Genomic DNA, 19,333 nt, shown 5'->3' with positions numbered 1-19,333 from the left:
AAATGAGATAGAAGGGATGTTTACAATGGGAAAGAAATAGAAAATGAGGCTGTTTGCCACAGTCTAAACCCAAACTCCGACCTCTTTGTTCAACCTTAATTGATGTCACGCACTTGCCATATGTGATACTTTGATATCTGAAGGAAATATGGAAGTGCAAGCATTTTCCAAGCTTATTTATTCTAAAGCTGCAAATGAAATACCCCGGGACTGATTTGCATTCTCACCATTTTTATGTCAGTGTACCTCCATTGACCCCAATGAAGGTACTCCTGCTTTACATCAATGTGAGAGATGACTCAAGTCCAGAATCTCCAGAAAGGTTTTGTTTGATACATTGTTGCCTTCCTCTGTGATAAATATGATATTGAGCCATTAAATAGTATAGCTAATTTGTCATCTCTAATTAGTACCTTACCATAGCAGCTCAACACTAAACTTCCAGTACATTGCACATAAAGATCAATAATTTTTTTCATTTATCCCATGTGCCTTGCACTTAGAAAATAAAATAGGCTGTAATGCTTTAAATTAAGGTTTCCATTTACACGTTTAGGGCCCAATCTTGTACCACTGAAGTGAATGGGAATGTTGTGATTGACTTCAGCAGAGCAAGGGCAGCCCCTTAATATATTAATAAATATATATGGATCTTGCATACCAATTAATTATTCAAACATATTTAGTAAGGATTAATATGTAAATGCGAAGTTCTGTCCAAATAACTCTTGTGAACTTTTTAAAGCCGTATTTTAAAGAAAAGGAGGCCTAAGGTCTATCACAGTTGAATACCTATAAGTGCATATTTAGTTACCATGACTGTGCCTGTAGATCAGCTATTACATTATTTGCACATGCTATCATATGAACTGTGCATTCCAAATCAGTATCGATGACAATATTTGGCTACTCATATTCGCTTACACTAATTTTCTGAAAAACTTACACCCACATATAACCCATTTATTTATCTGGCCCAGAGACTTCTATGGAATTCCACCCATTTACTTCAAGCTAAATTTGGACCTTAAAGTATTGTTTTTCATCAGCAAATATTAGGTATAATAGAGAAAAATTATATACTCTGTCTATTTGACAGTATAGCATGATGGCTTCTGTGACATTTCCTCTTACAAGGGCGGTGGTTTCAGAATTATGCTGAAAAGCTTTAATGGCAAAAGCTCAACAAAAAATTAACACAGAAATTAAACAGGGGACCTGACACTTAAGTCCCAGTCCAAAGTCCATTGAAGTCAATGGAAGGATTCCCACTGACTTCAAAGGGCTTTGGATCAGGGCCTTTTAGCTATCAGTTGGACACGCTTGCACTTAGGGCTAGTCTACATGCAGATATTTACCAGCAGAACTAGATGTGTATAATTGTACTGCTATAGTTATACCACTACTGTAATGACAGCGCTATAATTATACCAGTATCATTATGGCAATAAATTTCACCATGTAGACAAGCCCTTAATCTACTAAAATGACTAGTAGCAATAGTACAAATTCACCTTATTTGTCGATCCACATTTCTTTACTTCTGCATTTGTATTTAGATTTATGAAGAGGGAAAATCAGTTTACTCTCTGTATGTTAGGGAAATATTCCTGTATAACAGCCCAAGTGGGATAGGGGTCAATTTTTTTTTAACTATATGGTATTGTATCCTTTTCTTTTTTTTTTTTTCATTTATATCAAGTCATTTTAACAATTTATACAAAGCGTATGATAGTATGATGTGACTCAGAACATAGGGATGCAAATAATGATACTATATTTTTGCTCTTTACCTCCCAAAAGACTGACTGACAGACAGACACACACACACAAAACAAAAAAACCCTTGATGAGCTAAGACTTGGGGGGGGAGGGAGGGAAGAAAGAATTGGCAAATTCCCTATTTCTAATAATTAAACGTAATCACAGCTGACAATCAACTGTTGCCCTGGGCGTTTACAAAGTCTGTTTGAAAGGCCCAATTCAAGATAAAATCAAAGTACAAACAGTACTGAAAGGCATCCAGATAAAGTGAGCACCATTGGAATATTAAAATATAACATCAATCTTCTGACACAAATCAATTAATTTCTTATCTGGCCAGTTCTTGCCTTGGTGAAAACCCCTGTTCAATACCCATTCATCTACTTTGCCTTTACTCAGTCATTTGCTCCTTTCTCCACAGCCAGCAATAAACTCTGGAGGTGGAACAATACACTCTTTCACTGAGAGAGAATTAAATAAAACCCCTTTCACTGGAAGTCTTTTTCTTTTGGTGTCTCTTTTCCTGTAACAATGAGAGCTGGCTGGCGAGGCACTTTAAAAAAGAAAGAAAGAAAGAAAGAAAGAAAGAAAGAAAGAAAGAAGCAGTATGAAAGTTATAATGATCAAAGAGGTCAAACGTTTCTTAGCAAATGTCATGTATGTAAAATTGGGCATTCAAGGCTCTAGATCGTCAGCTGGTGTAAACTGGTGTACAGAGAGCTACACCAGTTTACACCAGCTGACTGTCTGGCTGTTTGAATATGTTAGAGATCAGACACAAACTCCTTATAGACTATTAGGCCCAATCAGGCAAGTACCTCTATGTGGGTGACTCATGCACCCTTGATGAGCCCCACTGACAGTCTGGGCAAAGAAGTCTGTTGCTGCAGAGGCACTTGGGGGATCAAAGTCTTAGGAGATGAAGATTGCACTATATATGGCATGTCATTAAAAAAGTAATTTTCGCTAGGCACATAATAATGGCTTAGATTTGACCTAGGCCTCTGATGTTAATGACCTCTATATAATGCGTGAGGAAGACAAAGGAAGTACTTTTGTTTAGTACAATTGCTAGATTTTGATAATTTAAGTGGATAAACATAATGGTTAAAATCCTCACACTGGTGCTGTGTAGGCATCAAGCTGCCCAGAGCTCTGTAGCCTGGCTTAGCTCCTTGCAGTGCTAGTCTATTTATATAGATATGGGATTTATGTGGCCCCCTTTGCTGTAGGGTTTACACAGCTATGTTGGTAAAATATCACACCCCAAGCCCAACATAACTATGTTGATAAAACTTTTAAGCGTTGACCAATCCTAACACTCAATTTCCCTGGCTTCTCTCTTCTCACACAACCCCTCCCCCCAGCCAACTTTACATTCTCAGGACGCTATGCTGCTAATTGCTGGAATTAAATGGGCTGGGGAGGGGGAGAGTCTGCCCATATGGAGCAACTTGTAGTATTGGGGTTTTTTTCTTTCCTTGTTTTTTGTTTTTTTTTTCCCCTGTGGAGTATCACAGGCTGAATGATGATTTCCATAAGCATTCCTGGAACATTTTTATAGATTCACCGCATGCACTCTAGATTTTAATTGCAAGTGGTGAAGCTGAATAGTACATTCCATCCACCATCCCAAAAGAATTTTTCTTCAAAGTTTTGTAGGTTTTGATTTTTAAAATATGTTGTTGTTCCTCTGAGCCTTTTAAAATGCCTGCATTTTAAAAAAACTTTCTCTTAGACTGTCTCCAGGAGTTTGTTTAAAAGCGAATTTCTTTTGTCACTACATCTTTTTTTCATTAGAGAAATATGTTCTCGTTTACCACGCAGACCCGAACCCATGAGAAGATCAGCAGCTCCTGCAAAGTGCTAATATTCAGCTCCTCACAGGAAGTACTCAGCACCTTGATGGACTGGTGAGGGTAATTTGGGAAAAAGCTTCATGTATAGTTCATCAAACTAGGAATGGATGAATGGACACCATGGGAACAAATGAGGTATAAATTCATAAATTAAATTGACTCCTTTTGCCTAATTTGAAACTACTCAAGCATCACAGGTTTGGAAATTTGACTCAGATTTGAACACCATTACATTCACATTCTGTTTAAGAAATAATTTTGAGGGAGAGAGAAGAGGGGAAAACATTCTAAAGAAAAAAGAGATGCATCATATTGTAGATGATGCAGGTGGTGATGCCTATAGTTAAGGTTGCCCAAGACTTTCCATTTCACCCTGTTTTCAATGGCTTTTAATTTCACCAAATATAAACAATTCAGGCTTCTGTGGCTACCAGTTACTCTGTTGTCTGAAATGGTAGAAGAATTTGCTGTGGATCTAAAGATTCCAACCCTGGTGATGACCCATGAATAGGGAGTCAGGATGGTTCCACATGATGAAATTTTTGGTTGTTTTTTTTTTCACTTTTTCAAAATTTTAGGAAATTTATATCCTCCCCTCTAATCTGGCCACAAATAAACAAACAAAAACACCCAAATAAATGTAAGTTAAAAGAACATTAATGTTGCAGAGTCACGCATTCAAAAGTTAGGAAATGTCAGAATTAAGGTTGCCAGTGCAAAATTTCCTATGGGAAAAAAATAGAATGTGATCATGTAAATAAAGATTGTGTATGCACAAAGGGGCTGAATTACAACAACCTGAGTTCTGGCATTTCCTAACATTTAAGTCCAAGGCTTTGCAGCCTTACTGTACCTTTAACACTGTTTTTTTGTTTGTTTTTGTTTTTTGGTGACTTGGGCGGGATGCAATATATTCACATCAGGGCACCTACTTCTGTCAGTCTTGCTTGTGTGGTATGTGAAAAGCACAGGCGTCTCTTTGAAAAACATATTTACTTCAGAAAAAAGAATGAGGAGTACTTGTGGCACCTTAGAGACTAACAAATTTATTTGAGCATAAGCTTTCGTGGGCTAAAACCCACTTCATCGGATGCATGCAGTGGAAAATACAGTAGGAAGATAGATATATACACAGAGAACATGAAAAAATGGGTGTTGCAATACCAACTGTAATGAGAGTAATTAATTAAGGTGAGCTATTATCAGCAGGAGAAAAAAAACTTTTACTTCAGACACATGCATAAAAAATATGGATGTTCAAAATAGTCTGAATCACTGTTGCACAAAAAGATAAACTAAAGTACACAACACTACATTAACAACTCCAATTAGTTTGCAAAATCTTAAAGTGCACGAGGCTCACCCATTCCTAAAGTCTGGCCAAAAGTTAAGGTAATGTTGATTGCAGATGTTAAACTAATGATTCCTTTTCTAATTTTTGAAAACCACTACAGAACCCCCTATCCCTGTTCTCTTTTCCAACAAATATGTTTATTTTATTGCACAATTTTTACACAGAATACCCAACCACTTTGCTGATATCCAGGGCTAGGGTCTCCAGTATTAGAACCTCGACTCTAAGATTTGTATTTAATTAGTTAGCAGAGTAGAATTTTGCTAATCTATAATTTTCTAAACTACACAATATAATCGTCACAAAATTAGGTGGTCTCTTCTCTCCTCTAAGCAGAGACAGATACCAGGTGTATGCTAGAAACTTTTGACAATATAATAATGTCAGTTAGAGGTATGATTTTTTTTATGGAATTTTTATACCAGCAAAAAGTTCGAATGTAAATGCAGTTATACTCAGCCAAAATCTTCTTTAGCTGGTATAAGGTTTCCCTTCACTACAGGGGTTTGCTGGTATAGGTACAGGTATATCTATACGGACAAGCTCTTTCTAGTGTAGACAAGACATTAGTACCAAATACTGTGGTGAGATCCCATATTACAAAAATGTCATAGTTTTTTATTAAACATAATACATTGTGCTCACTATTATACCCTGAAATATTATCTTAATCAAACACTGTTAACTTTTGTTTTGTTTTAATTAACTGAGGTATTGCCAGTTACAGCCCCGTATTCTCCAATAGCTAAACTAAAGTCAATCACTAAGATTACAAATTACTCCTACTGATCAAGGGAAAGAGAGAACCACTGAAGGAAAACAGACACACAAATGGCACTTTATCACTGTTACTGGGTCTAAAATATAAAGCTCATCCTCTACAAACTTTGGAAAGCTTTTAAAACAAGCAAACCCCAAAAGGTCAAAGTGTCTGAATGCCGCCACAGTATTCTGTCATTTGTCACTGCATTGGGAATGCTTGTTGTAACAGCTGGTTGACTTCAGGCAATACTGTACACAATCAGCCTTCTTCAAAGATAACCTTTTAATCTCATGAGCCTGACTTTTTGCAGTATGAAGTAGCTTAAAAACAGACTTTCAGCGGGTAAAACCAGTTGCAATCTCCTTTAAAAATTGACAGTTACTTCATCCTCCAAAATGTTAAACTGATATCATCATAGTGTTTTGTGTATGTTTAATGATGGCAACACACACACACAAAAACTAAAACTGTATCTGTGTTGTCTGGAAATATACTGTATACTCGGGCTCTGAGTCTCCCAGTCAAAAATAAGTGGCAGAAACACTGGGAACAGAAGACATAAAGCATGAATATTAGAAAGTCAATGTAACCTAAAAATAGAAGAAGAGAGAAATATCAGGTGAAATCCTGGCCCCATTAAAGTCAATGATACCAGGATTTCGCCCCTTGTCTTGATATGAAGTCAGCTAAATATAACAGCATAAGCAGAAATGTGATTTCATGATGCAACAGGGATAGCCTATGAATTCCCCTCTCTTCAGCAGTTTTGAGCTTGTCTTGGCACCAACAGTCCACAGAATAATGATTTCCTGTGAGCAAACCCACAATCTTGAATAAAACCTACCCAAAGCCACTGGTAACCAACAGACGGCCACAGCACTTACAAGCATGACTAATTTTGCACTTGAAATAAACAAATACACCACCCAAAAGGGATATGGAAGCCAGAAGTGTGGAAAGCCTTCCATCATTCTCCTTGACAAAACAGAACTTTAAAAAAAAGACCATGAACAGACAATTCCAGCTCCTTGTTTTCAGTTGCACAGTCACCGGCACCACTATACTGCTTAAGGATGTGATGTATTTATTTATTTTCCTGACATAGCTATAGTTTAACTTCAGTCATGTAGTTTCTAAATATAGCCTCTAGGGTATCATTTCTAGGCTGATGACTATCACCTTTATGTTTTCTTTGATTCTTCCAGTGACGCAAATGACTCCACCCTCTCTTCATTCTTTGATTCCCCATCCCCCACTTGCTCTGGCCCAGAAACCTTTATGGTGGAAACCTTAATCTGCCTCTGCCCATGTGCTGCAATGGAGATATCCCCTATGGATTTTGTCTCAATAGCACAGAGGATGCACAGCTTTCCTGCATAGCCTCCCTGCTTCCCAATGACCCACTCCCATGCAGGGGAGAATTACAGGGCTTAATTCTCCTTTCACATACACTTAGCTTTACAGCATTGTCACTGCATTGACTTCAATGGCTTCACTCCTGACTTATAATGTCATTAAGTTAGAAAAAACACCTGTTAAAAATGACAAGGACATTAAGGTTGCAAACTCATCATTTAGGAAATGCCAGAATTAAGGTTGCCTTTGCAACCATAAGTCACTTCCTTGTGCATATGCATTATGATATAATCTTTAATTACATAATTGCAAGTTTGGCCAAGTTAGTAGCAACTGAAAATGGGCTGATAATGGAAAGAGTTAGGCGACCTTAATTATAGGCATCATTACCAGCTCCACCTATAATAAGTGATAGGAAAATCAGGACTCATCACATGATTCTACTGCCTCAGGGCTTTGTGGATCTGTAGGTAGGAGGACTGAGCTTTAACTCTGAGAGCATTTCCAAAGCTAAAGTTATTAGTCTTAGAAAAAGTTCTCACAAATATAATTTCAGCTTCTTGGTTATATTTTTAGACATAAATTTCTCTTTTGCCATCAAAGTCAGAAATCATGGAGTTATCCCATTTTCAGACTTTCTCTTTACTTCGTATACTTATGAGATTTATAAATAATCACTGTAACAATATTGTTTATACACAGTATTGGCTTTGTCTTGGCAGAATCCCGTCTCTTTGGAAGAGACCATTACACCATTAGGTATAAGTCCATTGTGCCTTTTAAATGTTCAAGTGACAGATCAGCTGGATGCAGTGGAAGAGTTACTGGGTCCTGATGAATCAGACTCAGCTGTTCAGCTTCCCCCAAAAGATAAGTCAGAACTGAACTGGGGGAACATGTCACATCCAGAAGAGAAGGGTAGATACCAGAGCAGAGAAGTGGGCCTTTAATTACCCATTGAAAAATGCACATTTATGGGTAAGTAACAGGCCAATGGGCCTCCAGAAGAGAAAGCGTTAGGTGGGACAGCTGGGGCATATCGATAAAGAGGGGTTATGGAGTAGAGATCATATTGTTGAGCTTGGTGGTGGTATACGGTGGGGCTCAACAGTTTAGTTAAATCTGATAAGCTTCAGAGAAGTATTCCAATTGCATCTAACTTTAGAACCTCTTCTGTTTCCAGATCATTAGTCTTATGATGAGAAGGTCTACTAGAATAAAATGTAAGTCTATGGACAGAAAGTTAACAGGAGTGATGTTAACCATGAAAACACAACACAAGAAGCTGTGCAAAAAGTTCAAAAATGAATTAAGGAAATAAAATGAAGTTCAGTCAATGAAAGATAAAAAGGATAAAAAGAAGGTGTAAATAAAAATGCTAAACAGAATGCAAGAAGAAGCAAAGAAAGACAAGACAAGTACAGTACACTTGCCTGAAGAGTAAATACCAGCTTTTTTTCTACTGATAACACAAAAGGATATTTTGTTTTGTTTGGCTTTTGGGATGTTTATTTTACAAGAAAATGAATTGGCTTTGTCAGCCTGAACAATACAAAGCATGCAAAAGTGGTATTGTTGAGCCATGGCAGACCCGGCCTAAACTTTCCTGGGGGTTACTGGAACTGTTTAAGAGAGCAGCAGTAATTTAAGTTAGTATTGAAAGACATGGTGCTAGCTTACAAAGGAGATTCTCTCTGTACTTCAGGCTGCTACAGTGGCTTTTGACCTCTGGATTACAGAGCAATCAAATTTACCTCATGGTACAATAACTACGCTGTCAGTTCACTGAAGATCAGGACAGAATAGTGATATAACATCATCAAGAGCTATATTTGGAAGGGCAATTTTTCTCGAGATTGTCTGGAGATAAATTTGGTGAGTGTGTGTAGAGTGGCATGGATTGGTTGGGCTAATGTTTCATTTTAAGGAGTAGCATAGTCCATACAGAAGCAGTGTTTTCTTGTGGTTAGGACACATAGCAGGGCATCAAGATCCCTGGGTTCTCTTCCTGACCTTACCACTGACATGCTGGCTGCCTCTGGGGAGGTGATTTAGATCAAAATGTTCAAGACTGGGTAACTGTTAGGTAAATGAATCCATATTTAGGCACTTAAATAAAAGTGATCTCTTTTCAGAGGTTTGGAACAGAATTCCTATTTCCACTGCCAGGGGCCCAGGGGATATCTGTAGGTAACTGGATTTTCTCCCTTGTAATAGGCATGTTTATTAAAGAAGTAATAAAACAAAATATATAAACTAATGAATAATAAAATGACTACGTAATTAGCTCTCAGTGAAAAGGTCACTAATGCAGTTGCTACTTTTTGATCATTTCAGATTAGAATACACCGAATGCAATGGAATATCCAGTGTTAGTACAAAGTGTCTGGCAATACTCCCTTTTAAGTCTGCACTATATTTCATACCTTCACTGCCTTGTATTGATGCCCAATCAAATATTATTATGTTTTATTTTTATAAAGGAAATTCAATATTATTTTTCTTGTATGAAGAATCAAAAAGGCAAAACTAGTCCAGTGCTATGAATTTATAAGCGGAGTCTGTCAAATATCTGGAGGGGGCCAGGAGAATACAAAGGAACAAAGAAATCTTATAAATGATGAGCGATGGAGGGGAAGGAAAGGTGATGTTTCTCTAGGCTTGTCCCTTTGGAGTGTAATAAGGAAACTGCCTGGCCTGGTTTTCTAATTTTACATATTCATCATCTGTCATACTGTATTTTGGGGAGCTTTGTGGGAAGCTCTTTTTAAAAAATATCTTATCTCTGAAAATGTAATGTGAATGATACTCTTAGAAGTTCTAGCGAAAATTTGTTTACAATCAGGGGCTTAAAGTAGGGTGGGTCACACGGGGTTATCGACTAACCAAAACAGGTAGGGTCCTCTGGGGTAGGTCTGAAATAAACTTCTTATGTGTGAAGGACTATTGTAAATGTTTTTAAACACAGTGCTATCGTGGTTTTATGGACAGAAAAGTGGTCTCGGAGTCAGGAGCTGATCTTTTTTAGAGGGGCCGAGAACCCAAAATTCCAGCTGAAGTTATGAGGAGCCAGAGGTATTGAGAGTCTCTAGAAAGCAAGCTGCAAGACAGCTTAGTTCTATTCCTGGCTGTGCTATTGGTCTGCTGTGGGACTTTGAGCAAACATCAGGGACGATGGCTCTGAAACACTGGTCCATAGGGCTTTTAGGTATTAGTACGTTCCAACCCACCATCCAGTGCACTGCTAACAATTGTCAAAAGAGGAATTGAACTCTGACTGAGGACTCCAGTCCTGGGATCTGATTGGCAGAATGACTGGAGTCCTGATTGGCTCCTAGCTTCTATTTAAACCAAGCATAGAAACAGGAAGCTGTCCATGCCATTGGGTCCTCTCTGATTTGAACTGCTTCCCCCTGCTCCTCTGGTAATCTGACCCTACCTTACTCTCAGTTTGCTCTCTGGGCTATCTTGGATTCTGAACTCCTGGTATCTGATCCAGCCTGACTCCTAGTCTGACAACTAGGTCAGACTGCCCATGTCCCAGTCATGACAGCAAATCACTTAAGCCAAATTTTTTACTTCTATTTTTATCTCTCATGTTTTAGATGCTGAACTTGAGACATCTTGAAGGTAACTGGTTTTCCAAGGGTGGGTGCTGAGAACTTTCTGAAACCAACACCTTCAAAAATCAACACCTTCTGAAAATCAACACCTCAGGTAGGGCACCTCAGTTTTTGGGTGCCCAAAGTTGCTAGTTACTTTTGAAAATGTGATCTTAATCTGTGTCTCAGTTTCCGCTGTATACAATGGGGATAATAATGCTTACTCACCATTGTAAAGAGCAATATACAAGTGCTAAATATTAAAATTTTGTTATGAACTAGTTAGATTCCATCACTCTGTAATGACAGACATGGAACGTCTCTGCAACCATATTAAGTTATGCTTACACTTGTAACAAGTTTTACCATACTATGCCAATAATTTCACATGCATACAGTAAATTAAAATGCAATATTATATATTTCAAATGGCACATTCAATTAAACAAACTCAGTTCAATAAATAGACTCTTTGTTATATCTCATAAGTCTTAACATTTTAATTTAAAAAAATGTGTGGGTGGTTTGTACTATCAACTCCTGTGCTGAACAACTTTAGTATCGGTGCTTTTGAAGATGACGTCCTCCGTACAATATAAGACAAATTTTCAATTGGCTTTAATGATTCAAGAAAAACTTGTCAGCATAAAAACCTAGGTTTGTAGAGGGAAATCATGAGAGTGCATGTGCAACAGGGACGCTTTTTTCCCCTTCATCTTACTTGCATGCACAAATTTTGCAGGTATAATTATAGGTTCCTCGTTGAAAATTTGGCCCCAAATGTAAAATTTATTTGTAAACAGGCAATGCCAAAGTATAGTCTCCATTCATTATAAAAGTGTGATTAAGATTAATGGAGAGTATGAAGTGAAAAGTACACGCCACTTCTTTCCCTTTTCCCAGTTAGCTAGAGTCAGGTCTCTGGATCAATATTTTCCAGGCTTGCCAGTCTAATGTTCGCTCTGTATGTATTCTGCCTTCCCATACACAGTCAATCTGCTGTTTTCTTGGCCATTCTCTTGTCTCTGCCTGCAAACTCTAGTCTCAAATGCCTCCTGAACAGGATTCCCTTCATCTATCCTTTGTAGATGGCCACATCATCTCAGCCTCCTCTCACTGCTCTCTGATATTGCAGACCTTGGTCTCACTCCTGTCAAATGCTTTCTCCAAATCAAGGAAAGCCCAACCATTCTTGATGTTTCCCTTCAGCTTCTTTTCCACCAACTGTCTAGCAATGAACATACCATCTACTATATTTTTTTCCTTTTCTAAAACCAAGCTGCTCTTTTCCTAAAATGGCCATCACTGTTCAGTGAATAAAACTATTTATGATTCTCTCTAGTCTCATGCTGTGAAACAGCATCTTAATTCCTCGGTACATCGAACAGTGATGCGTGTCACCTTTTTGTTTGTATAGCAGTACTAGCATGGACTTTCTCCATTGTCTTGGGATTTTCTTCTCTTTCCAATCTCTGCACCCACATGAACCAGTGTACTCCAACCTCTTTCAAGCATTTGATCGTTTCCACTGTGCCTTCATCCGGATCTGCTGTGTTTCCAGGTGCCATCTTCAGCAGTACAGTACTTGATGTCTGCATCTGATAGGTCAAAGCAAATTTTGTGTCACATTCGCTTTAATTTTTCTTGGTTTATCTCATGTAATATTAGTTTGGTTTTTTTCCTGGGCCAGGGTTATGTTAGTTGCTGTGTACCCTCAAGTCCCATTGAAGTCCATCTAGTAACAACTGATCATCAGTAATAATCAACATTTCACCCCCTGCAGATGGCCAGCACAAGGCCTAAGAACCATTTAAATGTCATTTTAAGGGCAATTTTGAGAACTTCGGTTGGATGTAAATTTTGCATAGGCCTTGGTCTGACCCTCTGCACAGGGCATGAGTTTCACCCTTAGTTATTGGGCTTGATCCAAGGCCTGCTGAAGTCCGTGGAAGACTTTTCATTGACTTCAGTGGGCTTTTGAGAAGGCCTACTATGGACTTTTAAAAAAACTCACTGTGTAGAGTTTTCTTCTTGTGAAAGAACTGACACATAATTCTGAACTATGTCTTTAAAACTCTGGTCTTTTTAAAGATCCCAGTCTGTGTGTAAAATAAACATTAAAAATACATTTGCTTCAGTATACCTAAAGCTCTGGTACCCCATTCCTCAGAACTTTGCCAGTCTTGTATGAGCTTCCACAGTGCAGACTATGCAAGGCTTTTTCTTACATTTCTTTGTGGATCTAGTCTTATCCACTCAAAACCAAAAAAAATTCTGAGTGTGTGTGTGTGTGTGTGTGTAAAGGAGTTAACCTCCTTTCCAGGGTAATATCATACATTCCTCTCAGGGATCGTTCACTCCAAATTCACTTACCTTATTTCTCTCAAGACATTTATGATAAGTTGGTTTTGATCTAGTGCTGTAGTGCATACACAATGATCATACAGCAACGTAACTGAAGGTAGAAGCATAACCATGGGCTGTGGGGAAATGGAGGTGACATTTTATTTAGTTTGGTGAATTGATCAAGCATCCCTTTAAGCCCTCCCTGCTTCAGAGAAAATAGCAAAATAAAATTGCCCTGAAAACTCCTGTGAGTAAATGCGCCCACCCCCAGCCGACCTTCACAGTGATATTAACAGATAATTGGCAGTGTCTGACCAAATGTTCCCGTCTTTGTGGTGGGCAAAAACATAACCTATGTATCCAAATTACCTCAAGAAATGATGGGAAGGCTTCCAATTCTGAATATAATCCCTGCCCTTAGTACATGATTCATTGCATAACACTAAATGCATATGCAGAAATCTGAATAATTGCTTTCATAAAATACTTTCATCTATTTACCTCTATCTTTTTTAGCAAAATCCGTTCCTTAAATGTTTCCTGCCTTCTGAATGAATGAAAACGTGTTCATTATTTCTGTTGGATCAGGGACCAGGTTGGTAATGAACTAGGCTTTCCATGTCTGGATATGTGGCTTGTAGATATTTGTCCAGATCCAGCACCACCATCAAACATCCGTTGAAGGTCTTTGCTCAGGAGACACCCAGAAATAAAAGAGAAGGTTAGAGCAGGAAAAAGAAGGTGGGTCTCCTCACAGGACAACTATGTGGGGAAGCTCTAGCAGTGTCTCCCCAATGAGTCAGCATATGACTTTTATTAAAATGTATCTAAAAGTGTTTAAAAATTACAAAAAATACAATATAATTAGTCTGGACAATAAAAGAAAACACAGTTTGAACAAGGCTAGAAACTAAACTGGGAGATCAGTGGAAACAAAATGGCCAGCTCTGCAGTTTTCTCAGGGGAAGCATTAGGAAGATGATATATGGGCTGAGAAAGGGGAGTAATCTGGCATATGAAAAACTGTGGACAACACATGCATGGACTGTAATTTGTTAGCACTTTAGCATAGGATTTTCAAAAGCACTCAGTGTAGTCATAATTCTGCTCCCATTGAATCAGTGAGAATTGTACTGTTAATTCCAGTGGAGTGGAGTCAGGCCAATGCTATGTGCTTTTGAATGTGCTTTTGCCAAAGCTGTATGGGCCTGATAGTTTCTTGCACAATAATTCTACACTGGTGTAACACCAGTGACTTCCATGGGGCTATTATTAATTTGCACAGATGTAAATGAGAGCAGAATCAAGAAATCTAATAATAGCAGGGGGGAAATCTTTAAGATTTTCACTTACTGTTTGTTTTCATGCTTTAAAATGTAGTTCAATTAATTCAAAAACACTTCAAAAAAGTACTGGTGGAGTAGGGCCACAAGGATACTAAAAACTGCAATTTGAGCTAAAACTGTCGTGTAGTCTTGGGCACAGCTTTAGTAGTGTGGCTCCTGCCTTTGAAGTATTTCAAATGAATACTCTCAGAGCAAAGAAACCACTCATAATTAAATAGTAAGTCGATTTAAAAGATATCTTATAAAACTGGTAAATGATCTTAGGTTGAAATTCAAAAGAGGGTTAGGTGGTACTCAAGTGGTGCATAGGCCTTGTGCTGGGGCCCTGCACAGAGGGGAAATTCACCTTTTGCAGGGAGTGGTTCTCACATCTACTTCAAAGGCAAGAGTACCTGGACTAAATTCTGTGTTCCACTCTGGCACCTCAATTTACAATTGAGTTAGTTACTCCTGTTTCTCACCCATGTGTGAGAGAGGAGAATCAGGTCCTCCACCTATAAAGAATTTTTTATTGTTGTAACTGCACGTGTTCACATCAGAAATACCTGCTTCCAACTAGAGAACAGAACAATATCGTGATCTAAGTGTTCAAACAAAACTCACCAATAGTTCTTGAATTTCAAATATTTACAATACATTACTCGTGAATGATCAGCTGCCCAAGGCTTATACATTGAAACTATTCAGTGAATAGTTTTGAATGGTAAATAAGCTTGAAAATCCAGTTTCGTGACAGCATTCACCAACAGACTTTAAGATGAAATAGGATCCTAAAGTACAATGTAATGACATTTTTAATCTCTCTCTCTCTCTCTCTCTCATATCAATATAATGAAAAATGTCTTCAGCACATTGTCCATACTGTTTCCCCTGCTTTTTCATAAGCAGAAGGAAGAATGGCCTTGTGATTAAGACGTGATGAGGAGCTTGGAGTTCTGGGATCTATTTCCAACACTTCTGCAGCCTGTTCTGTGGTCTTGAGCAAGTCAGTTAACCTCTCTTTCCTTCACTTTCTCTTCTCTGTTAAACTGGGATAATAATACTCACTTACTTCAGAGCGGTGTTGTGAAAATGAACTTCATTCATATTGGTAAAGTGGATTGAAATCCTCAAATGGAAGGCCTACATAAGTGCATGTTGTTTTGTTGTGTTGATTTATTATTATTTTATTGTTATATGAGGAAGGATTATATGGTTATGTGATATATCTGTGCAGATATACACTTAGGACAGCCAGATGGTTCATAAATGTTGTTGGCCACTTAATTTTTTCTTTTATCTATTCCATTTATAACACCATTTATAAACCCGAGAAGCACAGTCCTGTTCCCATTAATGGCAGTGGTGACACCTCCATGGACTTCAACAGGAGCAAGACCTAGCAGAGTAGAATATTGGACTCTTGAGTTCTGATGTAAAGACTATTAGTCTCACTCCATTAAACCCTGGTTAGAGTAGGATTTTATTTGAACATGACAAATATGGGTTGTGTGAATGAAACTCCTAGATCCTAACATATGTGCTTTCTGATGAATAAACAGGGCAAAGGTCACAGCTGTTCAGCAGGCAAAAGAAGACAAATGGGAGAAAACCAAACAATCTCTTATTGTTCATATCTCAGTTCCTTTTTCATTCATTTTGCATAATAGTTACAATTGTAAGCACTGAAAAAAAAATACATATGTTTCACTTACCCTGAAAGTGCAGTAAAAGCAGATAAGGACAACTGAAGTTATTTCTAATAATTATTCATTCAAATCCAAATACAGATGAATGGTTCAATGAAATACATAAGGGTTTGTGACAGAAAGAAAATATTAAAAGACATCAGGGAATGTGCTGAGAAATGATCTTGCACCCACTGTCATCAAAACCAAAACTCCTGTTGACTTCAATTGGAGCAGAAGCAGGCCTAAATTTGTTTAATTTGATTCATTTATTTTTAATGTAAGTGTGATCTCTTCCCTCACCAAAAAATCGCTGATAGATAAATTCATGGAGGATAGGTCCATCAATGACTATTAGCCAGGATGGGCCGGGATGGTGTCCCTATCCTCTGTTTGCCAGAAGCAGGGAATGGGCGATCACTTGATGATTACCTGTTCTGTTGATTCCCTCTGGGGCACCTGGCATTGACCACTGTTGGAAGACAAGATACTGGGCTAGATGGACCTTTGGTGTGACCCAGTATGGCCGTTCTTATGTTCTTAATCAAGATTGTGTAAAACAATGTGAAAAGGCCAAAAAAGTCATTTTGGAAAAAGTCACAATTATAAGTGGTTTTAAAAATGAAAAACAATCATTAAAAATGTCAGGGTTGTTTACTGTTCACAAGATTTGAAACTGACCCATTTTTTTCAAAAGTTTTATCAAGATTTATATTAAAATCATTATCAAAATGGTTATCAAAAATTTTCATTTACTGAGAATTGAGTAATTAGTAAACAAATTTTCTATAACCATTTCTGTAAAGTTTTAAATATTTTGACAATTATTTTGATAACATTTTGATATAATTTTCACAAAATATACATTTTTAAAAAGTCAACAATTTTTCATGAATATTTTTGTTTTGTTTTTTTAAATGTATACGATGTAGTGCATAATGAATGTTTCAGGAGCCAAGTAGCTAGTTACTGTGCTAGCAACCTTGATGTAGTTTATGTGATGTATAGTAATATTTTTTTAAAATGTGTATTTCAGGCACAGAGCATATTTTATCTGCTCCCGGCCATTGACACAAACTTTGACCAGACTGAGGTACAGGCAGACTATATCCAACCCACACCATATACTAACAGTCTAGCACAGATCCTGTCAGTAACAGGTTGGTGAGGCAACAGTATTACAAGATTTAGAAAGGTGCCCGGCCTATTGAGCTGCAGGCTATGAATTAGTAAAGCATTGTTCTCCATCTAGAATTTTATAGAAACTATCTGCCATTCAAAACCATACAAAAGCTGTGGAAGCTAAATTAGGATCCAGACTAGTTGTCGCTGGGAGCAATATCTTCTGAAACACCTGCAGATACAGCATGGAATATCAGAGAGGAATCCTTGGCTAGAGCTCACAACAACTAAATGGGAGACAGATAGAAGAATGGAATAAAAGGAGAGAGAGAGAGAAAACAGACTATCCACAGTAGGTATCCACCAGATTCTGAGAATGAGATTGAATCCAGACAAGGCTGAGATAATAGTGGTACAGTGGGGAAACAACCCAGAAACACTGGCTGTGTTATAATGTCACCCTTAATTGAGATAGTGTGTCAACCAACTGTTTCAAAGGTCCACAAAAACAAGGGCTATTCCTGGGATGTTCAGATAACAGCCATAGCCACGAATACTTTTTCCTTTCTGTGCCTGATGAAGAGTACCATTTCTGTCAGATGCAGACCTTGCTACAACTGCCCATACGTTTCCCACCTTGAGACTGCTAGATCATTGTAAGATGCTGTCTGCCTTGAGACCACTCAAAACCAGAAATCAGTGCAAAATTTTTAGGTAGCATTTCATGCAGAGCACATGATTGCACCATTGCTCTGTAATCTGCACTGGCTACTGAATATGTTCCAAATATATATCAAGGTGTTAATTTTGACATGTAAAGACCTAAATGGTTTGGAACCTGATTACTCAAGAGACCAGATCTCTCTCCATATATACTTTACAGCTCTGATTAGCAGAGATTTTTAAATGACAGCTTCTTCTGTTCAAATGAGAGGGGACTGTCAACAGGATATTTTCCATGAAGGCCCACTGACTCTGAACCTTGCGCTATGCCTCAATTCACCAGACCCCAGATTTGCTAACCTTCTGACTACTCTGCAATGCCCATCTGCTGTCCCAGGATTGTGATATGGTACTTTTGATAGATGATGGAAATTGAATGAGATTATTATCATTATTTATTTTTGGACGATAATAATGTCTAGTTGGCAGCCGCTATCAAGCGGAGTGCCCCAGGGGCCTGGGGCCGTTTTTGTTCAACATCTTTATTAATGATCTGGATGATGGGATTAATTGCACCCTCAGCAAGTTCGCAGATGACACTAAACTGGGGGGAGGGGTAGATATGCTGGAAGGTAGGGATAGGGTCCAGAGTGACCTAGACAAATTGGAGGATTGGGCCAAAAGAAATCTGATGCGGTTCAACAAGGACAAGTGCAGAGTCCTACACTTAGGAAGGAAGAATCCCATGCACCACTACAGGCTGGGGACTGACTGGTTAAGCGGCAGTTCTGCAGAAAAGGACCCGGGGATTACAGTGGATGAGAAGCTGGATATGAGTCAGCAGTGTGCGTTCGTTGCCAAGAAGGCCAACGGCACTGTATTAGTAGGAGCTATATTAGTAGGAACATTGCCAGCAGATCGAGGGAAGTGATTATTCCCCTCTATTTGAACTGGTGAGGCCACACCTGGAGTATTGCGTCCAGTTTTGGTCCCCCCACTACAGAAGGGATGTGGACAAATTGGAGAGAGTCCAACGGAGGGCAACGAAAATGATTAGGGGGCTGAGGCACATGATTTATGAGGAGAGGCTGAGGGAACTGCGGTTAGTTAGCCTGCAGAAGAGAAGAGTGAGGGGGGATTTGATAGCAGCCTTCAACTACCTGAAGGGGGATTCCATAGAGGATGGAGCGAGGCTGTTCTCAGTGGTGGCAGATGACAGAACAAGAAGCAATGGTCTCAAGTTGCAGTGGGGGAGGTTTAGGTTGGATATTAGGAAACACTATTTCACTAGGCGGGTGGTGAAGCATTGGAATGGGTTACCTAGGGAGGTGGTGGAATCTCCATTCTTAGAGGTTTTTAAGGCCCGGCTCGACAAAGCCTTCGCTGGGATGATTTAGTTGGTGTTGGTCCTGCTTTGAGCAGGGGATTAGACTAGATGACCTCCTGAGGTCTCTTCCAACCATAATATTCTATGATTTTATGATTCAATGA

The sequence above is a fragment of the Emys orbicularis genome, chromosome 6 (genome assembly GCF_028017835.1).
Source record: "Emys orbicularis isolate rEmyOrb1 chromosome 6, rEmyOrb1.hap1, whole genome shotgun sequence".
In the NCBI taxonomy this organism is placed as follows: domain Eukaryota; kingdom Metazoa; phylum Chordata; order Testudines; family Emydidae; genus Emys; species Emys orbicularis.
Note: the sequence above shows the minus strand (reverse complement) of the source record.